The following is a 15,274-nucleotide window of genomic DNA, read 5'->3' as shown; positions in this document are numbered from 1 at the left end:
TAGTACATTATAAAACAGTACGCAATAACGTATTGAGCGTAAATTATAATTCTAATTTAAATTATTAAATGGATGCAACCTCACTGGGATAATAAAGCCCTCCCTACACCTACCCTAACCAATACTTTATTTTCAACTTTTTGATTATTTCCTTCATTTTTATTGAAGCTAAATGCCTTTCCGATGCAATATGAGATTTGAAAAGGGAGAAAAAAAGTTCTTGAACTCGGGTCGATCACGTCAAAAAGCATGCATTTTATGACATACGCCACTGGAAACATTATATACGTCTTTTATAGTATTGACTATCCCAATCACACCTTGGTGGGCAGATTTAGTGTAAATAGCTTCTGCCAATAAGACGGGATATTTGCACTTAGTGTGAATAGACACTCCGTTTTGTTATACAATATATATAAAACAAAACTCCCTGTTGAACAACTTTGCAATACATTTATTTTCATTAGTGTATTTGTGCATCACGAGCTGAATATGTTTTATAATCAATAGAGAACAAAACTATAGATTTGATATAAATATGTACTTTTAATAAACACTTTACTAGAAAAAAATGCTGTATGAATGCAACAGTAGTTTCCTCTGCTGGACAACAGCTGCCACCTTGTGGGGTATTTTGACTTGAGTACTGTGCTGTTACAACAGTTATGTGTCTGACAAAGCAAATTAATAAATATCCCTTTGTAACATACAAGATCAAGACGGTAAACATTCCTGACACATTACTACAGTTAGAATTAATAACTGAACATGATAATTAGAAAATTACAAAATACTTTAAAAAATTTTTAAACAATTATAAATATGAAAGTATTTGTTTCAGCTATTTAAAATGTAAGAGTTTGTCCAAATAAACCTCCTCTATGATGACTTTAGTACCATGGACAGTAAATCGTTGCAGGCTGTAGTGATCGAAACATGTTATTTGTAGACGGTCCCTCAGATGAGCGATGACGTCACGACACTCCATAGAGGTAAGCGTGTTTATCAGCGTCTTTAAAACGTCGAGTTCTACAGAAAAATGTGTTCTGCTTTGTGCTCATAGTAGTCGGTAATGATAACTGACCGAAATTAGCCTTTTTTGATGCAGATTAACAAAGTTATTGAACGCGGAAGTCCGAATGTGCGAATATGAAACCAACTTTACCCAAGTTTAACAGAGACTGAAACAGACGCTGATCTCCGAGATCCATATTGATCGATTTGCTTCAGCTGAATGTCACACATGTGAGCAAACAATTCACTCTCCTCAACTCATAATCAGAGGGAACAATTGTTCACTATACCAAAGATTTTTGACCCAGAAAAACCAAGGCAGTCAGATAGATTAATCTACATTCGTGTTGTGTGACTGGAAGAGGAACATCTTTCATTGCCACAGAGGAAATACAGACAGGAAGTGACAACATCTTAGAGACAAAGTTTCTCAGGATCAGCTCGTTTTAATATATGAACCCTGCAGGTTACAGTGAACAAAGGTAGGACACCTCTCTAAATATTACAATGCATTAAAGTTTCAGTGTTGGTGTATCAAAGTTTGATGAGTTGTTTCTTATAAATAATATTTTTCCCTTTGAGCAGCAGTGTATATTTATATTATTCACTTTTTATTGTATATTCCTTTATAATTTGATTATGACTCCTTACCATTAATTGTTTGAAAATAATATAATCAAAAGTGTTTTTACCCAAGTTCTTCATGTCAGCAGTGTGAGTTATAATACTTGTTTTGTGATTAAGATGTTCTTGTACTATACACTGTAAAACCCAACAGTTAGGATAACTCAAACCGTTTGATGAAACTTATTGTCTTAAAACTTTTAAGTTTTTAAATCTAACAATTATGAGTGCACTGAACTTATTTCAGTTGAGTTCACTAAAATAAGATATACATTGCAGTTAAGTAATTAAGTGATTAATTAAGTGCTGATTGAGCATTAGTGATGATCACCTGCTGTTAACAAACAGAATCACTGACAGAAAGAGAAACACAAGAACAACAACTGACTTTAGACACATGCTTAGATGAAATCAACTGAAATAAAATACATTAAATCTCAAGATCTGATTAAACAACCCCACAAACAGCATCACCAGCTCCACTTATTAATAACCAGACTGACTTTATTTCTGTCAGACATCTACAGAACATCTTATTGAGAATTAACTAAGGTTTAGATGTTGATTTATTTTCAATTGAAGTAACCATGTTAGAGATCAGTGTCTGCTTTAGTTGGGCTCTTGACCCTTGACTTCTGTGTTAGTAGTTTTGTTTCCTCATTTTCTCTGGATGTTGCAATCATGTGTTCTTTGAACATATTTGTTGCAACTCAAAAGCCCAGAGGAAATGATCAGTAGTTGGTTGTTATATATTTATTATGACAATCATCTATTAGTGCGCTGATCTCATAGAGATTGAACATAGACTCCTTGTGTCTAATTTCTGATTGAATGAACATATTGATTACAGTTAAAGTGATTCTGAGAGCCACTGTTTCTGTGATAGTCAGTTAATAGAAAGGACTTTCTAAAAAGTTTTTTTGTCCACAAAAAGTTTTAATCTATGGTAGAACTTAGACTCACACAGACATCAAGAATCAGCTTGTGAACCTCAACAATGGTAACCATTAAAAAAAAAATAAAATAAAAAATCATGCAACAATGCATGCTGGGAGCCATGGATGAGTTTATTGCTATGCTAGTACCCAGCATGCATTGCAAAATTATTATTATATTTTTTTAATGGTCACCATTGTTGAGGTTCACAAGCTGATTGTTGATGTCTGTGTGAGTCTAATTTCTACCATACATTAAAACTTTTTGTGGACAAACTGTTTAGAAAGTCCTTTCTATTAACTGACTATCCCATAACCAGTGGCTTTTAGAATCACTTTTACTATAATCAATACATTAATTTAACCAGAGGTTAGACACACAATGAGTTGTGTTTATTCTCAATGAGATCAGCTCAGCAATAGATGACTGTCATTATAAATATATAACAACCAACTACTGATCATTTCCTCTGGGCTTTTGAGTTGTAACAAATATGTTTTCAAGGGTCAAGAGCCCAACTAAAGCAGACACTGATCTCTAACATGGTTACTTCAAATGAAACAATAAATCAACATCTAAACCTTAGTTAATTCTCAATAAGATCTTCTGTAGATGTCAGTCTTGTTATTAATAAGTGGAGCTGGTGATGCTGTTTGTGGGGTTGTTTAATCAGATTGTGAGATTTAATGCATTTTATTTCAGTTGATTTCATCTAAGCATGTGTCTAAAGTCAGTTGTTGTTCTTGAGTTCCTCTTTCTGTCAGTGATTATGTTTGTTAACAGCAGGTGTTCATCACTAATGCTCAATCAGCACTTAATTAATCACTTAATTACTTAACTGCAATGTATATCTTATTTTAGTGAACTCAACTGAAATAAGTTCAGAGCACTCATCACTATTAGTTTTAAAAAACGTAAATGTTTTAAGGCAATCAGTTTCCTCAAACGTTTGAGTTACCCTAACTTGTTGGGTTTTACAGTGTATCTTGTTTACACAATAGCAGCATTTACTGCACTTTGACATGTAAGAGTTTCCATACGACTGAAGTTTACTGAATGCACTTTAGTTCTGCTGCTGTGAGAGCTGCACAGATAAGGTCTGCAGAACTGAGAAATGCTTAAACTTGCTGTATTCTTTCAGAGGCTGTAAAACCACAGTCGCTATCCGCTCACGCTGACGTAGTCTGCTGTCATGTCCTCCTCGTCTCAAAGTGTGTGTGACATTTAATTACGTGACTGATTTAGACTTACCCTGCACTTATCTGATGACAAAGGAGCTTTTGTATAGAGGTGCTCTTCTGCTCTTGCTTAAGAGATCCTCTGCTCCTCTGTTTCATTTCTTCTCTCATAACATTCAAGGCTCAGAGATGATATACTCAGATAGATTATGAATAGACTATAAATTGTATTTTGTTTTACACTTTGGATGTATCATTAACATGATATATTAATTTACTTTTTTATTAGTGAAATTGGGTTGCGTTTATTTCACATTTAATCTAGAATTTTGTGTCTCTTATCCGTCCTGTTATTGAATAAAAATACACTTTCATCATCACTGTCTCATCTGCCTGGATCTCTCTAAATCATATATATATACTGATTACTGATCGATTGGTTTGTTTATGTCACTAAATTATGAAAGTGATTAATATTTATTAGTCTGAAACCATACACTGTAAAAAATGATTGTGATTTTAACAATAAAAAACTGTAAAATACCACAGTAATAACCTGTTAAATGATTAAGAGTAAGTTTCCTTACTATATACAGTGAATAACTTTAGTAGATCTAACCTTTGTTTTCGAGAAAGTAGCCTCAGAGTCGACAATCATAGACTGTGTCTGAAACCACACCCTACACCCTCATTCACTAGTCCTACATTACTTCACTATATAGTCCACTAGACAGAGTGATTGAGAACATATGAGTGAATTCAGACACTGATGAACACCTGCTGTTAACAAACACAATCACTGAAGGAAAGAACAAGAAACAAAACTACAACTGACATACAGCCACAGCCTTAAATGAAATCAACTGAAATAAAACAGCAGAGGATGATTAAACAACTCCACAAACAGCATTACCAGCTCCACTCATTACTAACCAGTTTGACTTCATTTCTGTTATATATCTACGAATTAACAGAGGTTTATATTTTATTTCAAATGTTTTGTTTTATCTCACCATTTTGGCGATCAGTGGTTGCTTTTGTTATGCTCTTGACCCTTGACTTTTTGAGGTTAGTTTTTCTTTGGTTGTTGTTACTGTTTGTAAAGCACATTAGTTATATTGAGTCAAATAAAAAGTGTACCCGATACTTTTTTAGGAAAGTTTTACGGTCCAAGACTGATATAGATGAATTAAAAACTCCAGATAATGAAGTCATAAGTGAAACAGAAGATTTAATATCATATATCCATTCTTTTTATCAAAACTTTTACTCTGAAAAGAAAATGGATGAAAGTGTTATGGGTGATTTCCTTTTTAAAAGAGTGGTTGAACAAAATATTTTAAGGAGATGGATAAAGAGTTTACGATTAATGATCTTACAAAAGCATTAAATAGTATGAAAAGTAATAAAAGCCCTGGAGTAGATGGCCTGCCCAAAGAATTTTATGAAAAATTGAGTTGAGCGAGACGATGATGAAAATGTTTAAAGAGAGCTTTAGTTTAGGTGTACTCCCCCCAACATTGAGAGAAGGTATTGTGTCCTTGTTATTTAAGAAAGGAGATAAATCTGATCTAAGGAATTGGCGCCCTTTGTCCTTGCTGGGCACGGACGTGAAGATATTGTCAAAAGCAATTTTTTTTAGACTCCAACCCAGCATGGGAGGTCTAATTGGGAATGAACAAACATGCGGGGTAAAGGGTAGATCCTTACATCAGAATTTATTATTAATAAGAGATTCCTTCCTTTACTCACAGGACCGTAGATTGCCTTTATGTGTGGTGGGATTGGACCTGGAAAAGGCCTTCGACAGCATAGACCATCTTTTCTTACGGAAAATGTTACAGAATTACGGTTTGGGGGATTCAATTCTTAGATGGATCAATTTATTATATACTGGATGTCAGAGTCGTATATTGGTGAATGGCCATCTATCACCACATGTGAGTGTTCGTTCAGGAGTGAGACAGGGATGTGGTTTATCTCCCTTACTCTTTGTACTAGCCATAGAACCATTAGCTCAAGCTATTAGGCAGAGTTCAGAATTGAAAGGATTATCAATACCAGGGAGTTCAGGCAAGGAAGCAATGTTATCACTTTATATGGACGACATTACTTTGCTGCTTTCGAATAACCATTCAGTAGAAAGAGACCATCTGGCAACACGCAAACCAGCACGGCTAATTACCAGCCAATGTTTTTACCTTTTAAACTTGATGTAAATCAGTAATTACATCAAGTTTAAAAGGTATAGGGGATTATATTCTAAGAGACGGGCAGAAATTACCAGCCAATGTAACCAATAAGCTACGGAACATACCAAATGTCCCTCCTTTTGAGATGGTCCTGAAAATTGGTTAATTCTTGGAAATGTTTAAAGAACAAAGGGTAACAAATCGATTAAATTATATGGTTGTAAGATATGTATTCATGAAAGAATGTTTCTTTTTGGTCTTGTAATAAAAAAAAAAAAATAAAAAAAGTTATGACAAGAAAAGCCAAGAGAGTTTGTAGTTCTGGTTAAAACTTAAAAGTGGTGATCATCATCAAATGACCTGGATCACTGATCTCAGTTAGTGTCAAACAATATGGGTGATTTGTAATTAATTTAGTATTGGCTATGGTAGTAATATTACTCCACAAGTTAAGCTGACAAACCATTATGAAAGAATTTAAAAACCTTTTATGCACAAAACCTTCAGCGTTTCAGCACTATTTAGACACACAGACATCAAGAATCAGCACATGAACCTCAACAATGGTGACTATTAATAATAAAAAAAACAATTCATGCCGCAAAGCATGCTGGGTGCCAGTACAAAACTCCCAGCATGCACTGCAGCATGAATAAATTATGCAGCTGAATGTTCTTAATATTTTCTTCATTTGCTTTTATTTTGGTGTTGTTTTTGTTACTTTTCAGTAAACTGTTTTGTGATGTTCAGAGTTGAACCGTTTTTTTTTATTTTTAATATAGTTTTTGATAGTCACCAATTTTGAGATTCAAACGCTGATTGCTGATGTCTGTGTGTGTATAATTTCTGCTGTAGTTCAATAAATCTATTTGTGCATATTCTAGTTAGAGCTGTTTCACAACATTTGATTGCTGTAGTAATCAATAGTGCAATTAACATATTACATGTTTAACAAGAGACTTAACACAGAACAATCAGTGAATTAAACTAAATCATGTTGGTTTTGACATCACAAACATCAGTCTCCAATGATGATAGATTCATTTGGTGTTTTTGCTTAATAAACACAGCTAATTAAAAGCAACCAAACAGAAACTCATGTTAAAGAATCACGATTCAAGATCCCAACTAAAGCACCCACTGATCGCCAATATGGTGACTTCAAATGAAAGTACAACAACTAAAATCTCAATAAGAGCTTTTGTACACATATGACATAAATAAAGTAAAAGTGGTTAGTAATAAAATACTGCTGTGGAGTTGTTTAATCACCCTCTTCTGAAATCTTGAGAGATTTCATGTGTTTTATTTCAGTTGATTTCATCTTGGCTTTAGCTGTAAGTTTTGTTTCTCTGCTCTTGTTTCTCGTTCCTTCAATGATTCTACTTGTTAACAGCAGGTGTTCATCAATAAAGCACAATCCTAATTTAATTAGTCACTTAATTCTCTCATTAATTCATCACTGCTTCAGTGTTACTTCAACACTCTGTAGTGTGGACACATAGAAGTGCTCTTTAAAACTGAGGATTTTGCTGTGGGATTAAAGGGGTTAAATTTGTGAGATGACAAAACATTCTGTGGAACGTAATTTTAACAGAAATATACCGTAAGTTTAATTTACGGAACAAACTGTAAAAAACAGTAGATTACTGGCAACCACAGCTGCCGGTATTTCACCGTAAAATCAAGAAAATAAACAGCAAAATACTGTAAAACCTAACAGTTAAATTCCTGTTGTGTTTTGTGGGTCACCATTGTGCTGGAGAGTAGAGCCTGTGTTTAAGTCAAGGACGGAGAGCGACCCTGATGTTATACTGCATGTTGCTTTATTTAAAGACAGTAACTGTGTAGCTACTGATGTAAAGAGAATCATTTTAGTTTTCGTCACGCATGTATGTGTGCTGCTGTTATTTGTATGAGTTTTGAGCTGAATTGATGACTTTACATAAATCAGTAAGATTTTCTTCATGGACTTACACAAAATAGTTCTCAATACTCTTATGCTCACATTACATAAACATTATAAATATTAGTTTATAAACAAATGGCAGTTGGATAATTTAAGCGTAGTCGGTTTCTGCTAATAAAATGAGTTAACTGAAAGGTTTGTGTATTAACATTGTATCAGTTAATGAGATACGGTTTTTCACTGTAAATTTAAACAGTTCTGTAAATCCTAAATTGTTGCTACCGTCTTTTTCACGGTAAAATTCTGGCAACCACAGCTGCCGGTATTTTTCCGTAAATTTAACAGATTTTTTTTTACAGTGTACACTTTAGTCTTATATATGTTTTTTTATGTCTTTCAGAATGATTTGTCTTTTCTCTCTGATTTCTCTGCTTATGATTCCTGGTGAGTTTAATGCAAAATCTTATTTTAAGTTATAGCCCTGGAGATCAGAGTGTTACAAACATGTAAAATGTCCACAATGACCAATTTATAAGCTGATCTTGTTTTATTTTGTGTTAGGATGTTTATAATAAATTGAAAGTAAAACTGAAGAGTAAAGATGTTTCTGTCATTAACAAACAATATATAAAAGCAACCCAAGCAATCAGAGAAACAGACAAAAACAGAAAAAGTGGAAATAAAAACACAAATATATCTTTTAAGAGATTAATGTGCATTTGATCTGTTTTTTTTCTTTTATATTTTCCAGTCATTTTCAGCCAGGAATGGAGTGTTCAGTACTTAAATATGAAGAAATGTGCTCTAAAGGATTCAACAATAAATTTATCAGGCAGTTATAAACACCCAGATCGTCTCACTGTGACAGAGATATTCTGGACTGTAAACCCAAATAAAGGTGAAGAACCCGTCAATCTGTTGAATCATCCAGATTACAGCGGCAGAGTTCAGTTCCTCCAGAAAGACCAAACACTCATTCTCAGTCTCAGTAATGTGAAGCATGAGGATGAAGCACAGTACTGCATCAGAATCCTGACAGATATAAAAAAAGAAAGATATTTTGGTTATCCTGGGATTGAGCTCAATGTGACAGGTAGAGTCAAACTAATGTTACACTGACAGATTTTACTCTGTTCTTTCATGTAAATATAAAACATGTTTTCTCCATGATTTCAGAGCTCAGAGTGGAGATTCCTGAAGAGGTCGTTGAGGGAGAATCACCTGTTTTATTTTGTAAAACCACCTGTGACCTCTCAGATAAAACAGACTTTACCTGGTATAAAAACAGCAAGCGTGTATCAGAATCGATCGGCTCGAATCAGCTGTTGCTGCGGTCGGTCAGCAGTGATGATACGGGAAACTACAGCTGTGCAGTGAGAGATCAGAAACATCTGTCGTCTCCTGCCCTCACTCTCAGTGTTAGATGTACGTCAAGACTTGATCTTCATATCAGCAACATTCAGTCCAGACTGATCAAAAGATGCACTGTGAGACGTCATTTTATATTTTTCAGATCCTCCAAAGAGCGTCTCGGTGTCCATCAGTGCGTCTGGTGAAATAGTGGAGGGAGATTCAGTGACTCTGAGCTGCAGCAGTGACTCAAACCCTCCTGCTCTGATCTTCAGCTGGTTTAAGGAGAATCAAACCTCAGCTGTTGGATCTGGACAGAGTTTCATCATCTCCAGCTTTAACTCCAGTCACAGTGGACGCTACTATTGTGAGGCTCAGAATCAACATGGATCTCAGAGATCAGCGTCTGTTTCAGTCTCTGTTAAAGGTGAGGATCATCTCTGTGGATCTCAGTGAGCTCATTGTCTGTATATAAAGAGTAACAGTTCTTCTTCCTCTCATCTGCTCGGCTGAAGAAAGCAGCTCATCTCTGATCAGGGTCACAGTGGGAATCACTGCAGCTGTTGTCTTGACGTCTGTGATTCTGCTGGTTTTCATCGGGCTGTTGATCAGAAGGTGAAGGAGACTCTGCGTCTGGACTGTCAGAAAGATTCAGAGTCAGTTTGTGTTCACGTTGATTTCTTCTTCTCTCTCAGGAAACGAGCGACTCCATCAGAAGAGCAAAAGCACGGAGGATCAGGACACAATAAGACGGTGAGTACATCTCCTCATGTCTCTTCTCATCTGTGTCTGTCAGTTCTGGAGGGAGAATGAATTCTCTCATCGTTGTGTGTCGTCAGCTGGAGTCTCCTGAGGACGCCTACATGAGCCTTGAGCCCAAGTCCAGATGTGCTGAATACGACACACTGGATGTGAGTTCCTCTGCTGTTGCTGTTTATCATCTGGCTGTTTAACATCAGATCTTATTAGTGATGAATATGTTCACTTCTTCTCTAGAACATGAAGAGATCCTGTGAAAACACAGACGACCCTGAAGCTCAGGATCCTATATATTACAACAGCGATGATTGAATAATTAATGATTTGATGTTGTTTATTTTCTCTGGATTACAATTAAACAGGTTGCTATTTGTGTTTTTGTGCTTTTAAGAAACACCACTTTGCATGTGTAATTTGTGTGATGTTCCAAAGTAGCAGAAGTTCAGAATGAGATTTTTTAAATTTTTAAATTTTTTTTGATAAATGCCCACAGTGTTTGCATCAAACTAGACTAGGATTGTGGCGTCTTAAATGTGCCCTTTACCTGCATTTTAGTTTAGTTTTATTGAGTGTTAGTTGAGTGTTGGGAGAGTTATTGTATTAAACATTTTTTTGCATACATATCTAAGTATGACATTTGTTTTGTTTTGTAACATTTCTCTCCTCTTTTTGACCAATATTTAACAAAAATATGTAAGCTACTATTATTATACGCAGAAAAAGAGGTGTGTAGATTTCTTCAGAGCGGTTTCTGTCGCTAGCAGGATGTGCGTGTAGTTACATGGTCTCTCCTCCAGGTGTCGCTTCAGGTCGGTGAGCTGCAGAGGTGTTGAGGAGCGGCGCTGTCCGCGGTGCTGATCAGTCACTCATCAACTCTAACGTGTGTGTCTTGATCTATTCCAAAATAAAAGTATTTGATTTGTAGCATACTTACCAAAGAGTAAACAATAATAATAATAAAAAAAATCAGTGTATTTATAATGAGGGATTCTGACTTCACTTGCTAATCCATGAGAGTGGTAGAGATAAACAGACTTGTACACAGCAAAATCCCCAGTGTTAAATTAACACTGCCAAGTGTCTATATGTGTCCACACTACAGAGTGTTAAAAGTAGCACTGAAGCAGTGTTAAAGTTAATGAGATAATTAAGAGATTCATTGAGTGATGATTGACCATTATTGAAGACACCTGATGTTAACAAGCCGAATCGCCAAAGAAGAAAATCACAATTTTTAAGTAACCATTATAGTGGTCAGTGTTTACTTTAGTTGAGCTCTTGATCCTTGACTTTTTAATGTCACGTATTGCTTGGCTGTTATAACTGAATTATAACAGCTGCATAAGCAAAGAGCAAAAATCATCAGGCGTTGATTATTATGTGTTGACATAGTCATTACGTAGTGAACTGAATAACTGAGTTAGGTTTTATTTGTTGATTTTGTTAACACTGAAAAACATAAGATCTGGTATAATCAGACAGATGTTTTTAAAAGTTGTGTTGATCAAAAACATTTTAAAGAACACCTTACGTTTAGACACACAGACATCAAGAATCAGTGTGAGAATCACAACAACGGTGACCATCAAAAAAAGCATGTTAAAGCCAATCAGGACTCATCCATGGCTCCCATCATGCATTGCAGTATGTCACCGGTGCTGAGGTTCATACGCTGATTCTTGATGTCTGTGTGTGCTTAAACACTTTTTTGAAGTTTTTTTTTTTTTTTTTTTTGGATCAAAACAGCTTGTAAGAAATCCTTCGAAAGTGTTTAGAAAACACAGATTCTTCCACTGTGGAATCACATGGCTATTGTAATCAATAAAATTAATTTAACTCAGAGATTAGGTTCTAAATGAGTTCAGGTCAAATAATGACTATGTTAGAACATAACCACCACCACCACCACCTGATGACTTTTGCTCTTTGCAAAAGTCTGGTTGTTATAAATCAGTTACAGCAGCCAAACAAAATGCAGTATTAAAAAGATAAGGGTCAAGAGCCCAACTAAAGTAAACACTGACCACTATAATGGTGACTTAAACATTGTGATTTTCTTCTTTGGCGATTCGGCTTGTTAACATCAGGTGTCTTCAATAATGGTCAATTATCACTCAATGAATCTCTTAATTATCTCATTAACTTTAACACTGCTTCAGTGCTACTTTTAACACTCTGTAGTGTGGACACATATAGACCCAGCAGTGTTAATTTAACACTGGGGATTTTGCTGTGTAATGGACAAGTCAGACACGCACAAGACTTGATTTTTTCTCTAGACTACTTAATGAAACTTACTTAATACATGGACATGTTAGAAATGTCTTTGCTGCTTTGCTTTTATCTCAGTGTGTTTTTTTTGCATCATCTTTAATTCAACCTATCTGAAGGCCCCTTGCCTTGTTCTGAAAAACTTGGTCAAACTAAGAAGTTCTTCTCAACAATGAGAAAAATGCAATGGGATGTTTGACCTCAGTCCTTTAAGTTTAGAACATTACGAGCTTCTATTTGCATGCATTAGGATGAACCAAAGACACTCTCTAAGTCCTGTCACTTTGCCTTGTTGAAGATTTGTTGAAGCTAAAGCCACATGAGTGCATGCAGCACGTTTCTCAGGCAACTTACAGCATTAACATTTTTGTTAAATTTACCGACATTTCCTTCAACATTAAAACGGAAAATTCTGTAGATTTACATTTTCTTCTGTACCATAAACGGACAATCCTTAATGCAGAAATTTCTAAAAAATTATAGCATAGGCCTATCTTTAGTAGCAAATAAATCAAGCACAATATATACAAATTAAACATGGTTTATTTTTACCTCATGTAAACATTCTTAAAAGTGCGTTCAGTAGCTTTTATATGCCTTAACCCCTTAACTGTCACCCATAGTTTTGTACAGAGACATTATAGTATTAAGCGGAGAGATCAGTGCTGTGCAGTGAGCAACTGTTAGTTGTTTTCATACGATGAGGTAATCATCAGGTGCTTACCTGTTTGCATCCAATATACTGTGTTTATATCTATATATATATATACACATACAACATTTTTCATTTTTTTAATTTATGTTCTGCTTTTGAATAAACAACTCTGTGAAACCACAGTACGCAACAAATTTACTGCTGTAGCAGTTATAGAGAAAGAATTTTAAATCTAATGCATTTAAATATTTAAACTCCAGTCCTACTCAGACACACACAGACATCAAGAACCAGCGTATGAATCTCAACAATGGTGACAATCAACAAAATGCTTCATGCTGCAATGCATGCTGGGTAACACCACAGTATGAATAATTATTGTCACCACTGTTGAGGATCGTATGATAAGTGTTCATGTCTAAAAGCTTGAGCAATATAATACTTAATTTTTTCCAATATTTAATATTACGATGGCATTTGTTTAATAGTAAATTCCTGCAGTTCTGTAACAGCTGAACGTCAGTAAATAAACCAAAGAGAGACATCTTCATGATGTTCATTCAAGTGACATAAAAGCCAAAAGTGTAAGCTCATCTGCTTCCTCAAGCTTTTATTTCAGCAATGTGCAAATGTTTGTTGTGAAACAATATTGCAATTGCTTAAAAGCAATCCATTCTCAGTTACTAAAAGGGTCAAGAGCCCAACTAAAGCAAACACTGATCTCCATGATGGTGGCATCATTTTAACCAATAAAACATCAACATCTGATCCTCTGTAATTCTCAATAACAGCAGGTGTTCATCACTAATGCACAATCAACATTTAATTAGTCTCTCAATTATCTCTTAATTACCTCAACTCGTTGAGGTCTTGGGATTTGACTCGAAACTTGCTTGTGACTTGAAAGGAATGACTTGGTTCCTCCTCTGGTGAAATCAGCTGCTGAGTTCATGGGTGGAATAAACACATGGCAGGACTTTTACTTTCTGACCCTGGATTTGACACCTCTGGTCATAAATTAATCTATTACTTTTCCTACATAATTTTTTAACAGAAAAAGTGGTAAAATACCTATTTAGGAGTCTTAGACCTTTCCAACGATATATAGTTTGTCATGATTAGATTAGGATTTAATTGTAAAATAGTGAAGTAAAGGTAGGCGTCCCACAGGGTGGACGGTGACAGTTAAGAGGTTAAACAGGTGAAGACAAAAATATTATTACATCAATTAATTTAACAATGTGTAAAGCACCACTGAAAATGCTTGTATTGTGGAACACTTGTTAGTTTTAAACAGCAACATGCAGAAAAAAGAAAACATGAGCAGGTACTTGACTTGTACAATATTGGTGTTGCACCAAATAGTGGTCACAAAGATAAACTTCATTGTGAAACAGTCAAGATTCAAAATATTTTCAAATACATGGGGAAAGAAATTAATACAAAGACAGGGCTGTCATTAATAACAATTGCTATAGACTTACAGTCAATAGTCAAGTGAAATGTTCCAGTGTTTACACCATTTAACCAATAGAAGAACACAATATTATTTAAAAGGACAGTTCACACAAAAATGTGAATTCTGTCATCAGTTACTCACCCTCATACCGTTCCAAATCCATAAGATTTTCATTCATCTTTGGAACACAAAAAAAGAGTATTTTTAATTAAATCTCTGTGCTTTCGGTCCCTCCATTGACAACTACCATACACTCTCAGAAATAAAGGTACAGAAGCTGTCACTGGGGCTGTACCCTTTCAAAAAGGTACATGTTTGTACCTAAAGGGTCCATTTTGGTACTTTAAAAGTACATATTAGCAGAGGCGGACAATCCAGGGGTCAGAAAGTAAAAGTCCTGCCATATTTTTGTTCCACCCATGAACTCAAATCCCAAGTCCTCAAAGAGTTAAAGTTAATGAGATAATTAAGTGACTAATTAAATGATTATTGTGCATTAATGATGAACACCTGCTGTTATTGAGAATCACAGAGGATCAGATGTTGATGTTTTATTGGTTAAAATGATGCCACCATCATGGAGAGCAGTGTTTGCTTTAGTTGGGCTCTTGACCCTTTTAGTAAATCAAAGTAATTTGCTTTTAAGCAAGTGCAATATTGTTTCACAACAAACATTTGTGCATTGCTAAATCAAGAACTTGATGTAGCAGATTAGTTTGCGCTTTCTGCTTTTAAATAATTTGAATGAGCATCATGAAGGTGTCTCGCTTTGGTTTATTGAGTAATATTCAGCTATTACTGAATTTCAGGAAAAAAAAAGTCCTACCAAACAAATGCTACTGTAGTGATTACATATTAGGAAGAACAGCATCAGCTCAGGCTTTTAGACATGAACACTTATCATATGATCCTCAACGGTGGTGACAA

At 35.1% G+C, this 15,274-nt stretch overlaps 1 pseudogene; it reads left to right on the top strand.

The window, feature by feature from the left end:
* Positions 1-983: 983 nt before the first annotated feature.
* The window catches only part of LOC131546541 (B-cell receptor CD22-like), a 127,875-nt pseudogene continuing 113,584 nt past the window's right edge, over positions 984-15,274 (top strand).

This window comes from Onychostoma macrolepis, chromosome 01 (genome assembly GCF_012432095.1).
Source record: "Onychostoma macrolepis isolate SWU-2019 chromosome 01, ASM1243209v1, whole genome shotgun sequence".
Lineage (NCBI taxonomy): Eukaryota > Metazoa > Chordata > Actinopteri > Cypriniformes > Cyprinidae > Onychostoma > Onychostoma macrolepis.
Note: the sequence above shows the minus strand (reverse complement) of the source record. Positions and strands in the feature narration are given on the sequence as shown.